The sequence below is a fragment of the Canis lupus genome, chromosome 16, assembly GCF_011100685.1.
Source record: "Canis lupus familiaris isolate Mischka breed German Shepherd chromosome 16, alternate assembly UU_Cfam_GSD_1.0, whole genome shotgun sequence".
In the NCBI taxonomy this organism is placed as follows: domain Eukaryota; kingdom Metazoa; phylum Chordata; class Mammalia; order Carnivora; family Canidae; genus Canis; species Canis lupus.
Window position 1 is genome coordinate 4,236,988 of NC_049237.1, and position 17,101 is coordinate 4,254,088.

A 17,101-nucleotide genomic window follows, 5' to 3' on the forward strand; every position below is an offset into this window, starting at 1 on the left:
GAGTTGATGCTCCTTAAATTATGAGAGGTGTAGGGGAAGTCTGGTAATATTCTCGATATATTTTGAAGACAAAGCCAACAGAATTTGCTGAAGGTTAAGATGCTGTGGAGAGAGAGAATTAAACAAACAAAAATATGCTTTATATATTTCTTGCCTGAACACACAGTTAATGGAAGTCTCATTTAGGTAAAATTTTAAGGGTGGTGGATGTATGGGGTATTCTAAATTCATTAGACAATATGAATCATATGAATCAATGCTTACATAAGATTGCATATATTGTACTTACAGGTAATATATGCATTAAATCATACAAAAATATTTGGTGAGGGCTTACCTGGAGATACAGCAATAAACAAAAACAAACAATTTGCTCTCACGGCATTTAGATTTTAATGGGGAAGGAGGCAGTAAAACAAAGATGAACAAGATAATTAGATAAATGTAGGTTAATAGTAATAGATCTAATCTAATGGGCTTAAGATATTTAAGATCCACAAGTTTGAAATGAGATGACACTTTGACAGGATGAGAGGTGGATTACTTTAGATTAGGTGGTTAGGGAGAGCTTTTCTTCAGAGATGACAAAGATCTGGAGACTGCATGTTCCAGCCAGATTTGAGATATGCTGTCTAAATAGGTGCCGGCCGTGATAAGCCCTGGAGAGCAAGTGTTAGGAATTTTGTTCCCAGTGAAATGGGAAGCCACTAGAGGGTTTCATGCAGGAGAGTTACGGGTTGTACTTTGATTTCACCAATAATGATGTTGCATGTATGTGGCTTAAGGGGGTCAAGGATGGCAGTAAGGAGAAAATTTGGGGACAGTGTGACAATTGTACATATAACAGTGATTGATTAGTGTTTCCTGGCCATATTTCAACATCCACATATTAACATATGTTATTATAAGGCTCATCAATGCATATTTCTGGAGCTTTAAAGATTTTTGAGAACGATTTCTTTTGCTTTATGTTAACTTATGTCTTCAGGAAGTATTTGTTGAATATCTACTTTGTGCTGGCATCATAGTCATTTTCAGTCACTTTTAAAAGATTTTTTTAAAGATATTACTTATTTATTCATGAGAGACAAAGAGAGAGAGAGGCAGAGTCATAGGCTGGGGGAGAAGCCTTCTCCCCATGGGGAACCTGATGTGGGACTCGGTCCTGGAGCTCTGGGATCATACCCTGAGCTGAAGGCAGATGCTCAACCACTGAGCCAACCAGGTGTCCCAATTTTTAAAAATTTAAGAATACTACAACCGGTGATTTTTTTTAATGATAAAAAGAACACTTTTTGTATGTTTTTAACTAATCTAAGTTTATAAGCAATAGGTATTATCTAATCAGTCCTTCCTTCAGATAACTGGTAAGAGCCAGACACAAGTTAGAAGTTTTTCTTCTTTCCCTAACATAAGCTAAATTATTTTATCTTACTATTTTAAGAATAAATATAATTGTGCCTTCTTATACCAGTGACAAATATTTCATTTCTGTAACTATTTCATAGGTAGTTTGTGTTATTGTGTTGGAGATGCAAAACATATATGCCAGCCTTAGGAACCACTCAAAGTTATTTTGAATTCTTTGAGAGTGGGTTTTAGAGTATCAATGTATAAGGAAGTAAATGATACTTCTTTCTCCAATCCATCCTTACTTATTTCAAAGTTGTGGACCAAATGTTATAGAGCAAGAGCAAAGAGAAGAAAATTTTGAAGAATCAAGATAGCTGCATTTTAGTTGCTAGGATTTGATAAATTGCACACAGTTTCTATTACAGTGCAATTTTGGTTTGCACTTTAATACTAAATAGGCAATTTTACCAAAATATAAATTAGGTTTGATAACTTTTATTTGCAATGGAAATGGAATTAATATCTTCATTTTTGATATAGTTTTGCATTATATTAAGGGCTTGGGTTATTTTATTTCCCCTATTCCATTATGTCCAACAAGGAAGTCATCATTACCCTCACCATCTTTATTCTAACTTCCACTAACTTGATTCAAGCTCTCATTTTATCTCACTGAGGTCCTACCCTTCTTACTAGCATCTAATGCATCTTCCATATCACTTCCAGAACAAATTTATCGAATGCAACGGTAGGCATAGAATGGTTTCCCAAAGATGTCCATGTCCTGGAGAACAGGACATGGACTGTAACATCTATGTTACATAGAAGGAAGGAGTGAAGATTACAGATGGAATTAAATTTGCTAATCAGCTGACCTTGATATGAGGAGGTTAATCTGGATTAACCAGGCAGGCCCAAAGTAATCATAGGGTTCTTTTAAGTGGAATAAGGAGGCAGGATACAGTGTCAGAGTGATGTGAAAGAAAGACTCTTCCAGGCGCTTGTGGTTTTGAATAAGAAAGGGGACATGTGGAAAGGAATGTGCTCAGCCTCTAGAAGCTGAAAAAGACAGGGAACCAGTATTTTCTTAGAGCCTCCAAAAGAAAAGCAGACCTGCAGATACCTTGATTTTAGCCAGTTGAAACCATCTTGGATTTCTGATTTCTGGAACTGTATGATTACAGATGGTTCAACCACCAAGTTTGTGGTAAGCCAGAGGAAACGAGATGTCACATCCTAATTTAAAATTTTCTAGTGACTCCTCATTACACTTTAGATGAAGTCAGTAATGCACTAATAAATGTTTAACAACTAGATCTATCTCTGGGATAAAAAGTCCTGATGTGTAGTGTTTCCAATTTCAGTGTTATTACTAATCAAACTATGGCTTATTTCAAGCTACCAACCTGGCCTAACTGAAATTCATGTTGGAAAGACAAAGATGTACACAGAGTGGTGCCTTACAATCTGATATAAGTGCATCACCGGACAGATCCCATCCCCGAAAGATGTGGCTTTTAGACCATGCTTAATCTAACTTCGGAGTCTCCAGTTGTAGTTCATATATCTTTCCCTGGTTTCTTTCATGTTCTTTGCATATACTGATCTCTTCCCTTGGAGGGCTCCTTTCATCTGTCCATTAGAATTGCACTAATTATTTACAAATCAGTGAAGACAATGCCTCCTTTGTGAAGCCTTCCCTTCCCATTTTACCTCCCACCTCATTAAATTCCCCTGAGGCATAGAGACCACAGCTGCCTTTTATTATTACTCTTTTTTTTTTGTGATGCTGAAAGTAGCTTGAAGCTTCTTTTATTGATGAATATCTCCCAACTAGCAATTTTAGATTTTTTCCTTAGTCTGAGACTCTAGTAAGTACAGATATTTCTGTTTATATTTTTAAATGTAATATGCTAGACTAGACATAGACCAAATATGTGGAGATGTTTGCTAGAGAAAAGAAGTTAATGCTATGGAAGGACTTACACCTGGAAATAAAAGGCATAGCATAAGGAATCTACTGAGTAGTATTGGGATAGTGATATACGGAGACAGAGAGTAGCTACACTTGTGGATGAACATAGAGCACTATATAAACTTGCCGAATCACTATGTTGTACACCTGAAAATCATGTATGTCAACTATACTCAAAAAATTACAAAAGGGAATTAATGTTCATTAACTTTACACTCTTAATACACAAAAGAGGTACAAAAAGATTTGTTCTATTTGAGACAGAAGTAAAGAAGGTGAGAGAATTAAGACAGATTGAGTATAAATGGAATGATTTTGGTAATTGGACAAAGGTTAAGCCCCTGATTCTCAATATTCTCTTTAGTAGTCAACATTGTGCAAGCAATACTGAGGTAGCTGTAATTGCCCCATGCAATCTGGGATGTCGAATATAAACTAGCTCACTAAAAATGAGAAATCCTCAGGTTAGATTTTTTAAAGAAGAAAAAAAATAGCTTTGTAGTCTTTGCAAGGGTTAAATTTAAAAAAATAGACAAAAAGGGTCAAGATTAAAAATTTGAAATTTGAGTAAAGAAAGCCAATATTTGTCTATATCATAATATAAAATCTAAGGTGAATAATAGTAATAAAGTAAAATAATAACAAAATGTTCAAACACTCTGCAAAAAATGATCAGTCACGTACTTGTAATCAATTCAACTAGAAAAATGGAATCCACCTATAAAGTGAAGGTATTGATTTTATTAGAATACATTAGCAGGTTCACGACTAATTTGGAAAAGTTGAGTTTGTCTGTTTGACAAGCTTGTAGATCAAGAAGAAAAAAGGAGGGGGAAAAGAAAGTAAATTAACAGAAGCAGAGAAAGTAAATTATTCCAGTTCCAGTAATATGTGAGGTAGTTACATGAATGACTCCTTCTACTGAAAAAAAAACAGATATCCTATATAAAGCATTTGAAAAATAATAATTTTTAGAAAAACTTTGATTGCCTAGAGAAAATGTAAGGTCTTATTCTTAACCATACCATTTACTGAACATGCACATGTACATTGTATCAAATACATATTAATAAATATGTTAATTCATAATTTTATCATATCAGTACTAACTTTTTAGTGTTAATCAGCACACTCTTAAGAGTTCACAGATAACGTTATTCAGTTAGAATTTCGAGCTTCATGAGAAATAACATTAGAAAAGCTCAGTTGGTTAAGTATCTGCCTTTGGCTCGGATCATGATCCCAGGGTCCTGAGAGTGAGCCCCTCATTGGGCTCTCTGCTCTCTGGGGAGCATGCTTCACCCACTCCCTCTGCTGTACTCCCTGCTTGTGCTCTCTGGCTCACTCTCTCCCCCTCTCAGTCAAATAAATAAGTAAAAATCAGAAAGAAGGAAAAGAAAGAAAGAAAGAGAAAGAAAGAGAGAAAGAAAGAAAAAAGAAAGAAGAAGACGAAATAAAAACGAAAGCAAATAAGAACCGCATAAATCAAGCAGTAAAGGACTTAAATGGCAACGTGACAGGCACTTCCAGTCCTTCCCTTCCCTTCACTTACCTTCCCTTCCCTTACCTTCTTCCTTCCTTCCTTCCGTCCCTTCTGCCTTCCTGTCCTGCCCCTCCTCTCCCCTTCCTCCCTCCCTCCCTCCTCCCTCCCTCCCTCCCTCCATCCCTCCCCTCCCCTCCCCTCCCTCCCTCCCCTCCTCCCTCCCCCCCCTCCCCTCCCCCCCCCCTCCCCTCCCCTCCCCTCCCCTCCCCTCCCCTCCCCTCCCTCCCCTCCCCTCCACTCCCCCACCGCCCATCAATACATTGTTCCTCCCCAGTGGCCCAGTGGTTTAGTGCCACCTTCAGCCCAGGGCGTGATCCTGGAGACCCGGGATTGAGTCCCACATTGGGCTCCCTGCATGGAGCCTGCTTCTCCCTCTGCCTGTGTCTCTGCCCCTCTCTCTCTCTCTCTCTCTCTCTCTCTCTGTATCTCATGAATGAATAAAGAAAATTAAAAAAAAGAAAAGAAAAGAATGATCTATTATGGAAGTGCAGGAGTCCCCAAAGTCTATTTTGTTATCTCTAATCTTTTAAGTACCCAGATTTCTGATGTTGAGATCAATTTTGTTGTTTTAATAACATGTAGAACTGGTAGTCCATAGAGTTTTGAGGAAGGGAGGAAGTTTGTTGGCCAAGATCTCTTTCAGTGGACTGTTTATAAGTGAGGTATATGTCACACTTGAAAGAAGAATTATAGGTAGTGACTCTGAGGTCTCTCACTGTTCATTATTTTGTTTTGATGGACTTTTCTGGAATACTTGTGATAAGGATCTTGGTCTCTGGTGTGTTTGGAGATGGAATTTTTTAAAAATGAGTTGATGGCCCATATCTGAATCTATCATTATTAGCTCAAAATTATTTACAGCTTTTACCAGGTACTCTTACAAGAACTGTATGAATAGTGAATCATTTGATCCTCTTAATACCTTCCCATAATGGTGTCCTCGATTGGTAAATGAGAAACTTAGGTACCGATAAGTAAGATAAGTAAGTGACTCTCCCTGAGTCACTCTGCTAAGAGGCAGAACTGGAATGTGAATCCACATAGTCCATCTCTACAGTCTGTCCATTTACACACTATGCTGATTTATCAGTTCCTTTTATAAATGGAACAGTGATGTTAATTGCATGATAGAAAATGAACATAATTTAGCCAGAACATTTCCTTGGTCAATGTACTTTTGGTTGCAAGTACCAGAAATCCACATTAGCGGATAAAGAGAGGAATGTGCCATGAGGGTCTAACAAAATTTATCTGGTCCCAGAGCACAATTTCCAGTCAAGTCCCATGAGACACTAATTCCACCCTCTTCCTTTCCTGCTAGTATGACTTGGTTTCTCACATCTCTTGCTCTCAGCTTCATTTAATTTTTATAGTAAAGAACTCCTCCATAGAGACAGTGATTTCCAAATTAGTCTTATCACCAATCTGTTTGGTGTGATTATTTAGGTTTTGGATTTTGTGTTAGATTTTTCATAACTCTGGTGTTCCTAAAGTTATTATAACATAACAACAGAAAAGAGCTAGCTTGTTTGTAGCCAGCTATCCATGGTCAAGTTGGCACTGTGACCACTACTTCCATCCCTCCCTGGGCACTGTTTCTGTGTAGTGTTTAGTGAGAGATGTCCAGTGATGGGAATTTGCTCAAGATTCACAAATCAGAAGTGAAACAATAATCATTGAGAGGTCATGAGTGCCTTCCTAGAGGCTTCATCGGTTTGTTGACTTTTTGCTTCACAAACTCCCATGTGGCAAATGCAGGCACTTCTGGGATCTATTCCCTAGTTTTGGTCTGCCTTTGTGGTGAGCACTGCAGATTTCCTCACATTTCTCCTCTCAACCTGCATTCTTGGGCTGAGGCCCAGTCCAAGACCTACATGTGGGTGTATCTGACTTTGGGGCAGCAACTATCCACATCTTTAGAGGTACCTTTCTTGAACTTCTCTCTGTAGTTAGATTTCTAATAGTCATGTAAGATTATAATTTCTTTTAAACTCTTTAATAAGTATACATAAACTTATTTGTCTGAATAAACCCTTTTGATAGACCCTTGTAACATCTCAAGACATTGTGTGTTTTGTTTGTTTTACACATGCAAAATTTTTTGGAATCCTGGACTAACAAGTCACGTTAAAGTTACTGGCTATTCTTAGGAGAGTGGTTATATGTTTAAGCCATACTTTTCTCTATTTTATCTACAACACAAATTTAATGGCTTTCTATTTTTTTTCTATTTTTTTTTCTATTTTTTTTTCTATTTTATCTACAACACAAATTTAATGGCTTTCAACTAATTGGATGAGGCCTATTCAGATTAGAGAGAGGAATCCTCTTAAGTGTAACTGGATTGTCTATGTAATCACATGGACAAAATGTGTTCACAGCAACACCTGGACTAATATTTCACCAAATAGCTGTTCTATAGCCTACCTAATCAATGCATACAATCAACCATTGCATAGACCCAATAGAAAACTTGTCATACATAGACAAATGAAGATAGTTCTAGATGAGATATAAATGATGGTTGCAAAATTAAGATGACCCATAAAACATAACTTGTGGAAGATTTTAAGTATTAGAAGAAAACTTTCTATATAATTGTGAACATTTTATACCTTGAATTTCAGTGAAGATAGATTAAAGGTCCTCAGGTGGGTGATCTCACGCTTAGGTCATTTAACTTCTCCATACCTCAGTTTCCATACAGGTGAAATGGAGCTGATAATAATACATACCTCATAGAGTTTCTATGAAGCTGAAATTGTGAAGAATATAGAAAGCATTTAGAAGAGCACCTACTCACTGTATGTGTTATTGTCATTATTATTAGAAATAAACTCCTTTTTATAAAAAGTTACTTATATAATGGCAGGCTGTCTCTTATTAATCATTTAGAGGATTTTTTCAATAAAAAATTTGCCGTTACAGTTTTGAAATTATCATTACCACTGGAAATGATAGCTTTAAGATAATGAAAAAATAAAATGAGAAAAAGATAAGCATTTTGCTAAACGTGACAAAAGAGTTGTATTCAGTATGATGTACAGCCAGAAATTTCAAAACTTAGAATAGATATTGGACAATTTAAATTGAAGAAGGGCTAGGAAACAAAAGACAAAAAGACTGCTATATTATAAAATCAAACTCATTTTCCTATTTTCGCAAGGGTCACAATGTCTCTGAAATTGCTTCTAAAACAACTGAAGGTGTTAATATTTAGACATGAAAATGCCAAAAGAAAACTTTTGTTACTCCAAGGAAAGCTTTCTATTGCCCGAAGTTGCTGGATAGCCACAGTTTACGAGGTTACAACAGGACAACACAATAGATTCTACTTTAACCTCCCACATCAGCTTTCTCAATCTCCAGTACTCACTCAAGCACACACACGTATATATATATATATATATATATATATATATATATATATATATATATATATAAAAGTTGTCTTTGAACATTTTCTCTTTTTGAACTGAGATACAGTAATACATGGAGAATATCTCTCGAGGCTTACACAAGATAGATGACACTGGCAGTTAAAAATAGGATATGTTAGATAAACTTTATAATGCAAAACTTGAGGCAGAGGAACTCTAGCCTATTATTTTAAGTAATCTCATGGATTTTAAATGTTATATAATAGAGATTGAGAACCAAATTGTGGTAATAATAATGTGAAATGCAAACCTTTCATATATCATGATATTAAATGATATCATTAAGTTTAAACATTAGTTTCACTCTATGGAAATCAGATTTAAATAGCACTATGATTATTTTACTCGTAAAACTAGACATCATCACAAATGTAGGTAAAAGTTACAAGTTATTTTATAGCTAGCACTCTTTTCTGAGTAAAAGGAAGAGTTTATTGGATGGAATAAAATTCAACTTAATTTTAACATAAAACAGAATTTGTGTTATAAATGTAAAAAATGTCAAGTTCTTTTTAGTATATATATTGATTCTGTATGTTATGCTTTTAAAAATTATGACATTGTTTTTCTCGATTCATAAATTCACAGTACCAGGTGCATATTTAAGTATATGTATAAGGAAAAACATATAGACATAAAACTTTGGAACTCTAAATATCATAAATGCCAACTCCTCCATTTTGTGATGAAATCAAGGCAATTGGTATCTGCTTCATACTCCAGGACTCTGTATTCTGTCTCAGAATACCTGTTTCCAAGCAACAGTCCCCCTTCCTTGTTTGATTACATGTAAGTGCATTCAACAGATATGAGTTAAGCACTTACTGTATTCCCTTGTTCCAGAACAAGGGAATACATAAATGAAAGAACTCTAGACTTTAAAGAGCTTAAATTTTGAAAAGAACGGATTTTGACACATATATAAACAAGTGTGGCAGATTATCCTAAGTGTTTTATTAAAAGTGTGCAGCCACTGACTATCAAGTTTCCAATGAGATCTGAATGAGGGAGGGAGCAGGGAGGGAGTGTTCATCTCAAGCTGAATGCTGTAAAGTGAATAGATATTTGCTAAACAATGCATAACAACACTGAATAAGCAGAAGAGTTGGAGCTCAAGTTTTGAGTAGACCAGAAGAGAATTGGAGAATGAAGAAGGTATATGGAGAGAGAGAGAGAGGTGAGATCAAAGATAGCTTTTTTTTTTAAGTAATAATGAATCAATATGCTTTAACTTTGTTTCTTATCTTAAAAATCTTAATACTATTCCCCACTTGAGTTGCAGCCAACTCAGAAGTATATGACATAGGGAAAAGCATTCTGCATTAGTCCCTTGGAAAGCGTCATCTTTACGTAGTCATTTCCACATCTAAGTCTAGCTGTACCAACATATGCGTGAGCATTTCTCATTTAAATTATTACAAACTTGCATAGTAGATTTGAAGAATCAGATTTGTCCATCATCTGCTTGGGTGTTATTGCCTTACTTGCCGGCCCTGTATTCTTTCTTGATACGTGGAAACTGTTCTAGCTGCAGACTCGTCATGATGAGACCCAGGCCATCGTCAACCTACTACCCAGGTTGACAATAGCCTTGGGTTTTATGAACTCTCCTGTTTTTTAGCCATTCTATACTTCTGCTTTCAGAAGTAAACTATTCTTCTACAGATCTCTGTGTGAACTCTGTATACTTCTGCTTTTGGAAGTAAATTATTCTTAAAGATTCTTAAAGTTGTAAGGACTTTTAAACTTTTTATTTTGTCAAGATTTTCTTAAAATATTTCAGTTACAAATCAGTTCTGTTACCTTTATTCATAACACTGTTTTAAAGCAGAAGAAATTGTCATAATGAAAGTTATGTTGCTAGTTTGTTTCCAAAAGGCAAAAACGAACAAAAAACAAAAAACAAAAACAAATAAACAACAACAAAAAAAACAAAGATAAACCTCTAAAATAATGAATCATCACTGAAGTGTTTAAATAAAAATAGCTTAATCTAAAATTTTGCTTCCATTCTTTATTATGTACAAGCTAGGAAAAATAAAGTGACAGTGTTCTTGTCTTGTAGGGCATGCTGTTACAGATAGCTGAAGAGGCTTACGTCAGTAGAACAGTTTAAAGTGACCTGGAATACAGACAACTCTTCCAATTTTAGTATTAGTGAGTTCCCATGAAGTTTTCCCAAGATACCAGCAATTGTTCCATGAGGAAGACTTTGTAATATTTTCTTTTTTTTTCCCTCTTAAAAGTTTCCTTCTTTTTTTATTTTTTTATTTTTATTTTTTATTGGAGTTCAATTTGCCAACATATAGCATAACACCCAGTGCTCATCCCATCAAGTGCCCCCCTCCGTGCCCGACACCCAGTCACCCCCATCCCCCGCCCACCTCCCCTTCCACCACCCCTTGTTCATTTCCCAGAGTTAGGGGACTCTCATGTTCTGTCACCCTCTCTGATATTTTCTCTCATTTTCTCTCCTTTCCCCTTTATTTCCTTTCACTATTTTTTATATTCCCCAAATGAATGAGACCATAGAATGTCCTTTTCCGATTGACTTATTTCACTCAGCATAATACCCTCCAGGTCCACTCACGTCGAAGCAAATGGTGGGTATTTGTCGTTTCTAATGGCTAAAGAATATTCCATTATATACATAAACCACATCTTCTTTATCCATTCATCTTTCAATGGACACCAATGCTCCTTCCACAGTTTGGCTATCGTGGCCATTGCTGCTATAAACATCGGGGTGCAGGTGTCCCGGCGTTTCACTGCATGTGTATCTTTGGGGTAAATCCCCAGCAGGGCAATTGCTGGGTCGTAGGGCAGGTCTATGTTTAACTCTTTGAGGAACCTCCACACAGTTTTCCAGAGTGGCTGCACCAGTTCACATTCCCACCAACAGCGCAGGAGGGTTCCCCTTTCTCCGCATCCTCTCCAACATTTGTGGTTTCCTGCCTTGTTAATGTTCCCCATTCTCACTGGTGTGAGGTGGTATCTCATTGTGGTTTTCATTTGTATTTCCCTGATGGCAAGTGATGCGGAGCATTTTCTCATGTGCATGTTGGCCACGTCTGTGTCTTCCTCTGTGAGATTTCTCTTCATGTCTTTTGCCCATTTCATGATTGGATTGTTGGTTTCTTTGCTGTTGAGTTTCATAAGTTCTTTATAGACCTTGGATACTTGCCCTTTATCTGATACGTCATTTGCAAATATCTTCTCCCATTCTGTAGGTTGTCTTTTAGTTTTGTTGACTGTTTATTTTGCCGTGCAGAAGCTTTTTATCTTGATGAAGTCCCAATAATTCATTTTTGCTTTTGTTTCTCTTGCCTTCATGGATGTGTCTTGCAAGAAGTTACTGTGGCCAAGTTCAAAAAGGGTGTTGCTTGTGTTCTCCCCTAGGATTTGATGGAATCTTGTCTCACATTTAGATCTTTCATCCATTTTGAATTTATCTTTGTGTCTGGTGCAAGAGAGTGGTCTAGTTTCATTCTTCTGCATGTGGATGTCCAATTTTCCCAGCACCATTTATTGAAGAGACTGTCCTTTTTCCAGTGGACAGTCTTTTCTGCTTTGTTGAATATTAGTTGACCATAATGTTGAGGGTCCACTTCTGGATTCTCTATTCTGTTCCATTGATCTAGGTGTCTGTTTTTGTGCCAGCACCACACTGTCTTGATGACTACAGCTTTGTAGTACAACCTGAAATCCGGCATTTGTGATGCCCCCAGCTGTGTTTTTCTTTTCTATTATTCCCCTGGCTATTCGGGGTCTTTTTTGAGTCCACACAAATCTTAAGATCATTTGTTCCAACTCTCTGAAGAAAATTCATGGTATTTTGATAGGGATTCCATTAAATGTGTAAATTGCCCTGCATAGCATTGACATTTTCACAATATTAATTCATCCAATCCATGAGCATGGAATATTTTTCCATCTCTTTGTGTCTTCCTCAGTTTCTTTCAGAAGTGTTCTGTAGTTTTTAGGGTATAGATCATTTACCTCTTTGGTTAGGTTTATTCCTAGATATCTCATGCTTTTGGGTGCAATTATAAATGGGATTGACTCCTTCCTTAATGTCTCTTTCTTCAGTCTCATTGTTAGCATATAGAAAGACTTCTGGGCATTGACTTTGTATCCTGCCACACTGCCTAATTGCTGTATGAGTTCTAGGAATCTTGGGGTGGAGTCTTTTGGGTTTTCTATGTACACTATCATGTCATCTGTAAAGAGGAAGAGTTTGATTTCTTCTTTGCCAATTTGAATGCCTTTCATTTCTTTTTGTTGCCTGATTTCTGAGGCTAGGACTTCTAGGACTATGTTGAATAGCAGTGGTGAGAGTGGACATCCCTGTCTTATTCCTGATCTTAGGGGAAAAGCTCCCAGTGTTTCCTCATTGAGAATGATATTTGCTGTGTGCTTTTCATAGATGGCTTAAGATGCTGAGGAATGGTCCCTCTATCCCTATACTCTGAAGAGTTTTGATCAGGAATGGATGCTGTATTTTGTCAAATGCTTTCTCTGCATCTCTTGAGAGGATCATATGGTTCTTGTTTTGTTTTTTTTTTTTCTTGCTGATATGATCAATCACGTTGATTGCTTTATGAGTGTTGAACCAGCCTTGTATCCCAGGGATCAATCCCACTTGGTCATGGTGAATAATCTTAATGTACTGTTGGATCCTATTGGCTAGTATCTGGTTGAGAATTTTTGCATCCATGTTCATCAGAGATATTGGTCTATAATTCTCCTTTTTGGTGGGGTCTTTGTCTGGTTTTGGAATTAAGGTGATGCTGGCCTCACAGAACAAGTTTGGAAGTATTCCATCTCTTTCTATCTTTGCAGGTTTATGAGCAATGCTTCAATATCCTCCCTGGTTATTGGCCGGTTCAGGTTTTCTATTTCTTCCTGTTCCAGTTTTGGTAGTTTGTGGTTTTCCAGAAATATGTCCATTTCTTCTAGAGTGCCTAATTTATTGGCATATAGCTGCTCATAATGTTTTTAAAATCGTTTGTATTTCCTTGGTATTGGTGGTGATCTCTCCTTTCTCATTCATGATTTTACTAATGTGAGTCTTTTCTCTCTTCTTTTTAATAAGGCTGGCTAGTGGTTTATCTCTCTTATTAATTCTTTCCAAGAACCACCTCCTGGTTTTGTTAATCTGTTCCACAGTTCTTCTGGTCTCTATTTCATTGAGTTCTGCTCAAATCTTTATTAACTCTCTTCTTCTGATGGGTGTAGGATCTATTTGCTGTTTTTTCTCCAGCTCCTTTAGGTGCAAGGTTAGCTTTTGCATTTGACTTCTTTCCAGTTTTTGGATGGATGCTTGTATTGCGATGTATTGCCCCCTCAGGACTGCTTTTGCTGTATCCCAAAGATTTTGAACAGTTGTATCTTCATTCTCATGAGTTTCCATGAATCTTTTTATTCTTCTGTAATTTCCTGGTTGACCCTTTCATCTTTTAGCAGGCTGGTCCTTAACCACCACGTGTTTGAAATCCTTCCAAACTTCTTCTTGTGATTTAGTTTCAATTTCAAAGCATTATGGTCTGAAAATATGCAGGGGATGATCCCAATCTTTTGGTATCAGTTAAGACCTGATTTGTGATCCAGTATGTGGTCTATTCTGGAGAAAGTTCCATGTGCACTAGAAAAGAATGTGTATTCAGTTGCGTTTGGATGTAAAGTTCTGTAAATATCTGTGAAATCCATCTGGGCTAGTGTATCATTTAAAGCTCTTGTTTCTTTAGATATGTTGTGCTTAAAAGATCTGTCATTTGCAGAAAGTGCCGTGTTGAAGTCTCTCAGTATAAGTGTATTATTATCTAAGTATGTCTTAACTTTAGTTATTAATTGATTATATACTTGGCAACTCCCATATTCGGGGCATAAATATGATGATTGTTTAGTCCTCTTGTTGGGTAGATCCTTTAAGCATGATATAGTGTCCCTCTTCATCTCTTAATACAGTCTTTAGGATAAACTTTAATTTATTTGATATAAAGATGGCTACCCCTGCTTTCTTTTGAGGACCATTTGAATGGTAAATGGTTCTCCAACCTTTTATTTTCAGGCTGTGGGTGTCCTTATGTCTAAAATGAGTCTCCTGTAGACAGCAAATAGATGGGTCTTGCTTTTTTATCCAGTCTGAAACCCTGCGTCTTTTGATGGGGTCATTAAGCCCATTTTCACATTCAGAGTTACCTTTAAAAGATATGAATTTAGTGTCATCATGATACCTATTCAGTCCTTGTTTTTGTAGGTTGTTCCCTTAGACTTCTTCCTCTTCCTCTTCCTCTTCCTCTTCCAGAGTTGCCCTTAATATTTTTCTTGCAGATCCGGCTTGGTGGTCATATATTCTTTCAGTTCCTGCCTATCTTGGAAGCTCTTCATCTCTCCTTCTATTCTGAATGAGAGCCTTGCTGGATAAAGTATTCTTGGCTGCAGGTTCTTCTCATTTAGGACCCTGAATATATCCTGCCAGCCCTTTCTGGCCTGCCAGGTCTCCGTGAGAGGTCTGCTGTCATCTGATATTTCTCCCCATAAAAGTTAGAGATTTTTTGTCTCTTGTTGCTTTATGGATCTTCTCCTTATCTCTGGAATTTGCAAGTTTCACTATTAAGTGTTGAGGTGTTGAGCAGTTTTTATTGATTTTAGGGGGGGATTTCTCTATTTCCTGGATCTGAATGCCTGTTTCCCTTCCTGGGTTAGGAAAGTTCTCAGCTATGATTTGTTCAAATACATATTCTGGACCTCTGTCCCTTTCGGCGCCTTCGGGAACCCCAATTAAACATAAATTTTTCCTTCTGAGGCTATCATTTATTTCCCTTAACCTATCCTCATGATCTTTTGTTTTTCTCTTTTTTCCTCAGTTTCCCTCCTTGCCATCAACTTGTCTTCTATGTCACTCACTTGTTCTTCTACCTTGTTAACCCTCGTCGGTAGGACCTCCAGTTTGGATTGCATCTCATTTAATTGATTTTTAATTTCTGCCTGATTAGATCTAAATTCTGCAGACATGAAGTCTCTTGAATCCTTTATGCTTTTTTCTAGAGTCACCAGTAGCTTTATAATTGTGCTTCTGAATTGGCTTTCTGACATTGAATTGTAATGCAAATTTTGTAACTCTGTGGGAGAGAGGTCTGTTTCTGATTCTTTCTTTTGAGGTGAGTTTTTCCTTCTAGTCATTTTGCTTAGTGCAGAGTGGCCAAAAACAAGTTGTACTTGCTAGAAGCGCAAACTCTTCTCACTGTGGCATTCCAGCTGTTCTCTCTTTAAATCTCTGGCTGAATTCGTAGGTTTTCAGGATGATTTGAAAGTTATCTAGGTAATTTGGTGGGGACAGGTGATTTGGGGAGCCTACTCTTCTGCCATCTTGCCCCCTCCCCCTGTAATATTTTCATAGGCTTAACTGTCTACATGATTATTTTGATGACATACATTGAGAGAAATGTTCTTCCCCTACCCAGGTTTAGATTTTGTTTTCTAATAATTGCTACTTAATATATTTGTTGGTTGTTTTTCTTTGACAGATATGATAGGCAGGTGTGGCTTTCCAACTTTATATGATTCTTAGAGATTACATCTATTCCTCCAATAAGTAGGAGTGGGCTCATATAGTACATAAATGTTGCATAGAGGTAAGATATTGGAAAGGTAGAAATTAAAGATGTCATGAAATATTATGTCTGGGTAAATGAGAGTAGGAAATTTTCACCGGCAGAGTTTCTGTGTATATGTTCCATCAATTACTGAGCGAAAGAGAGGTAGTGATATCTCCAACTGTAATTATGGACAGGTACATTTCTCCTTTCAGTTCTAGCAAATTTTGCTGCATTTATTTTGAACCTCCAATTAGTCCATACAATCAAGAGTCTTAAAGTTTCTTGATGAGCTGACCCGTTTCTGAGTGCATAATAACCCTTTTTCATCCCGGTAAATTCCTTGTTCTGAAGTCTATTTTGTCTGAATTAAATAACAGTTTTGGTTCTTTTAAAAAAAATTTGTTTAAATGTTACATATTTTCTGTGTGGGTTTAACCATTTCATGTCTTTATTTTTAAAGTGACTTTCTTATAGACAGCCTACAGTTGGATATTGTTCTTTCATTTCACAAAACAATCTCTGTATTTTAATTGGTAATAATATTGTTTAATATTATTGATAAGGATGGATTAAAATACCATTTTGGTAGCTGTTTCCTATTTTTTCTATCTGTTCTATGTTTCTTTTTCCTGTTCTACCATTTTTGGTTAAGAAGATTTTTAAAAATTCCATTTTATCTATACTACTTATGTTTAGCTTGAAAATATTTTAAATATTGTTTTAGGGCTTATGGTGTACATTCTTAAGTAATAAGAACCTATCTTCACATAATATTATATACCATTTCATATGTGGAGCTAAGGACCTTACATTCCCAATAGCTTTTTCCATCCATTATACATTTTTGTCATATATTTTATTTTTATATGTGTTACAAACACACACTACATTGCTACCCTTTTGCTTTAAATAGTTGTTTTTTAGAACAGTTAATATTAATGGAATATGTTATATTTTTGTTCCCTCTATTTCCACATTTTTGTGTGGATCCTTTCTTCTGTCCAGTGTTATAATATACCTACCTGAAAGTCTCCTTTAACATTTCTTTCAGGGCAAATCTATTGGCAGTTAATTCACTCAGTTTTCGTCTGTCTGAAAGTCTTTATTTCTCCTTCGGCTTTGAAGGATATTTCCCTCAGTTGCCAATAAACACTCTGGTACAGGAGTGAGCAAAGGCACAAGAGCAAAT

At 36.5% G+C, this 17,101-nt stretch overlaps 1 long non-coding RNA gene across 5 annotated transcripts in view; it reads left to right on the forward strand.

The window, feature by feature from the left end:
* The first annotated feature begins 9,045 nt into the window (after nt 1–9,045).
* LOC102153856 overlaps nt 9,046–17,101 on the forward strand; it is a 174,561-nt gene continuing 166,505 nt past the window's right edge. For 2 of the 5 annotated variants that reach the window (XR_005371193.1, XR_005371197.1), the window contains exon 1: nt 9,048–9,488. This is a non-coding gene — a long non-coding RNA (uncharacterized LOC102153856). Of the gene's footprint in view, nt 9,489–17,101 lie in introns of all 5 variants that reach the window. The other 3 variants (XR_005371195.1, XR_005371194.1, XR_005371196.1) reach the window with 2 other exon arrangements.